Below are 4,103 nucleotides of genomic sequence, written 5' to 3' on the forward strand. Positions count from 1 at the left end.
ACATCCAGCTGCCCAACACTACAATGGCAGACAACAATGCAAACTAGCCACAGACTGCACACAGCACAGCCAGTGATTTTCATACAGAGCGCTACGTGGCGTTACCAATAAAAAAAACTAGACAGCCTACTTACAATATTTTACATGAGTTTGGAACCCTTATCAGGTTGGATTAATAGAATAGATAGACAATATCCAACGAAAACCCACACGCTTGGTCACAGGATCGTTTAATCGGTGCGAGAACATTACGAAGGTGATCAATAAACATCATCGGTAGACGCTACAAGGAAAGCGTCGTGCATCACATAGAGGTCTACTATTGAAATTCCGGGAGAGTACGTTCCGCGTAACACAGGACCAGAACGAGAAATTAGAGCGAAAGCGGCGGTTTACCGACATTCATTAACTGAACATTGAAGGGGGGCGGTCGGGTGTGATAGAGGTGGCAGAATTACAATCTAGCGCAGAAGGTAACCTGGATTGCGGAGTATATGTTCAGATGCAGGTGTAAACAAAAACAGTGCTTTCTTACGGTGTGCCTGTGCAGTACGGGTTTTCCTCAACAACTGATATTACGTTATCTTTTCAACAACACTTTTGAATCGAATCGAGGAGAAAACAGCTCAACGGTGCAAACTAGCTAAGTTACGGGGTCCAAATAACGCCATCTTAGTACGTAATATGTTGCAGTTCCGTTAGTAAGTCATGCTGAACCACAAAGTTTATGAAAACGGATCTTTAATCTCTTTAGAACATAAAAACATAAAAATATGATTGATACTTATTTGTGGAGGTTCCGAAACTCCGAATCAGAAAAATATTGCATGCTGGCGTTATTAGGAACACATGGTCCAGTTAACGCCACATACTTTAAACATAAAATGAGATGTTATTTTCACTCATAATTATCATTAGGTCCGCAGCTCGTGGTCGTGTGGTAGCGTTCTCGCTTCCCACGCCCGGGTTCCCGCGTTCGATTCCCGGCGGGGTCAGGGATTTTCTCTGCCTCGTGATGACTGGGTGTTGTGTGCTGTCCTTAGGTTAGTTAGGTTTAAGTAGTTCTAAGTTCGAGGGGACTGATGACCATAGATGTTAAGTCCCATAGCGCTCAGAGCCATGTCCTTAGGTTAGTTAGGTTTAAGTAGTTCTAAGTTCGAGGGGACTGATGACCATAGATGTTAAGTCCCATAGCGCTCAGAGCCAATTTTTTTGAATTATCATTAATTAACTAAAATGCCACAATGTCCATCTATTTTGAGCTTATATAGCATATGAATATTCACACATAAAAGTCATCACTGTGCACATTCTTGACGCTTGTACGTTGCAAGGTTTGTGTTTTTCCCTAATCACCCACATTTATCATGGAAATACCTGACACATAATTTACACACTGACGTGTTCTCCACAGGATCTTTATCACACAGAAAACACATCCAGCTGTGCATCAGCTTGTGCTACGTTGTGGATCACATGTGGCAGGAAGTTCTTTAGATTTGGTCATCTTACCAATCTTTTCCATGTCATTAAACAGTGAGGCATTAATTACACTTCCCTTGTAGTTCAACGATTTACGTGTGATCCTCTCAGGGCGTTTTCGTTTTGGCGCGGGGAGAACAGCAGAAAATGAGGTAGAAGGTGTAGTTGTTCGTTCTGTTTCTGCCACTTCTTCGTTACCACTGTCGATAGAGCGACTAAAATTAGGGGTTTCTACTGTGCGAGAACTTTGTGAAGGTATTTCTAATGAGGGGAACTCTCGGTGGTTCGTCTTGAGTACTACTACGATGTGAACCTTCTGTTGTAGGCGTAGTTTGATTCTCAGTTGCTCGTTCTGCTGCTTCAGATACAGCTGACGGAATAAATTTCTCTTGTGGAATGACGTTAGGATTGAACGGACGGATCCCAGTGGATACTAAAGTCACTCATTATGTTCCTCGGTGTCAATCCTTTCGTCCATACTGTGTTGAAAATTGTCCCGAAGTCACTTTTTCTGAAGTCACTGGACTTGTTCCTGTCGAAGAATTACATAACTTCTTCGTCCCAAAAGGTCTCGGAACTTTTGAAAACTGCTTTGTCCACTGGCTGCAGTTCATGTGTTGTATCACTATGGAGGCAGTATAGTATGATGTTATCTTTATCTGCACCGGCTACGATGTGCCCATCCAAATAGGATGACGCTCCATCAAATATCAGCACCACTTTTCCAGCTACGTTATATCGGGCAAAGTGGTCAAACCATCCGATGAATAAAACAATTGTCATTGAACCCTTTCCACTCATGACAGTCACAGTTCCACTAGGCGTGTGGTTTTTCCGCTCAGGTTTCAAACGTTGGCTTTGAAAATTACCGTCGGTGGGATTGATGTACAAAGAGTACTGGCGCATGCAAACAACTATAACGTTTTCCGCATGTGCTAGTGCAACCATAGGCACTCTTTTGACGCCTCTCCATGCCAAAACCGTTCGTGATGATGCACAGTCAGCTGACACCCTTTCTCATCGATATTGTATATCCTCTCTGGCTTCATCATTAGGTCTTTTTCGATAAAAATACTCCGTAGCTTTGAAAACTGATTTCTCTCAACAAATTTATTTCATTTCATTGCACGACATAGGTTTTTTGCAGTTACCTCCGGGTGACATTGCACTAATAGTCTAAAACCCTTCCTGCCAGCAAACCGTTTTTACACGTCAAAAGGGTGTGGTAAACTGTTGAACACGCAGATATTCAAAACGGAGACGTTCAAAACCTTCATAATTATTATCATACCAATCTCACTCAATCGAAAACCACGAGAACATAGTTCTTCTTCCATTTCCTTACTAAGGTAAGGATACGCCCAAGATTCCTGGCACATGCTCCAGTCTGGATATGATCGCGTAGAGTCCTCCTAGTAATTTTATGTACTTCTGAAGCTCTTTTCACACTCATTCCTTCGTTTTCTGCATTCATTGCAGCCTTCAACTGTTCTTCTGACAATAGTGCTGTTTTCGGCATCTAAAATTAAAGCAAATGCCATTTAGAGCAGCTACGTTAGTTTTACGCAACATGATTGTTTTAATATTATGAATATATAAAATAAAGTAAAGAACATTTAGATAGGGTACCCTAAATGTAACATCACAAATCTTTTGTTTGTATACCTATAACGCCATTACACAACTATACGTATACCTATAACGTCAGCATGGCGATGAAGTGCCACCGTGTACTTCGTAAGGGTATAAATTAGTTTCTCTAATATTACAAAGTATTGTTATGAATTAAGTTTTGTAACCTTGAAGAATAACCTTGACGGTCACAAAAATACGTAGTTTTCCATAGATATTCATTAACACAGCGGCAAAAACAACCAATAATGCTTACCTCGATATAATAGCAACCGTTCAGCTCAGAGACGACACACAATGGCGTGTACAGCACTGAGGTGAAGGGTGATGGGGAACTTGTAGTACCTTTTTCTGCAGCTAGTTGGCATCACAGTACAGGCACTAACAGCACGCTAGCGCTGTCTAGTACGATTACACGAAATTACTTGGGTGGCGTTGAAGGTGTACGTGGCGTTATTTGGTCGAGGTACCTTATAAGAAGGGATATATTGAAACTTCCTGGCAGATTAAAACTGTGTGCCCGACCGAGACTCGAACTCGGGACCTTTGCCTTTCGCGGGCAAGTGCTCTTTCTTTCAGGAGTGCTAGTTCTGCAAGGTTCGCAGGAGAGCTTCTGTAAAGTTTGGAAGGTAGGAGACGAGGTACTGGCAGAAGTAAAGCTGTGAGTACCGGGCGTGAGCCGTGCTTCGGTAGCTCAGTTGGTAGAGCACTTGCCCGCGAAAGGCAAAGGTCCCGAGTTCGAATCTCGGTCGGGCACACAGTTTTAATCTGCCAGGAAGTTTCATATCAGCGCACACTCCGCTGCAGAGTGAAAATCTCATTCAGGGATATATTGATTGCACACATCCTGAGACTTCAAGGTATAGCTAATCTGATAGAAGAGGGAAATGCGAGGAGCAAAAAGTGCAGAGGGGGGGGGGGAGAGAGGAGGGAGAGAGAGAGAGAGAGAGAGAGAGAGACCAATGTTTGAATGCAATAAGCAATGTGAA

At 42.7% G+C, this 4,103-nt stretch overlaps 1 non-coding gene across 1 annotated transcript; it reads left to right on the top strand.

The window, feature by feature from the left end:
- Positions 1–3,796: 3,796 nt before the first annotated feature.
- On the top strand, positions 3,797–3,871 carry Trnas-cga. The gene has a single exon. It is a non-coding gene; the product is annotated as a tRNA-Ser (tRNA).
- The last annotated feature ends 232 nt before the right edge of the window (positions 3,872–4,103 follow it).

This window comes from Schistocerca piceifrons, chromosome X, assembly GCF_021461385.2.
Source record: "Schistocerca piceifrons isolate TAMUIC-IGC-003096 chromosome X, iqSchPice1.1, whole genome shotgun sequence".
NCBI classification, from domain to species: domain Eukaryota; kingdom Metazoa; phylum Arthropoda; class Insecta; order Orthoptera; family Acrididae; genus Schistocerca; species Schistocerca piceifrons.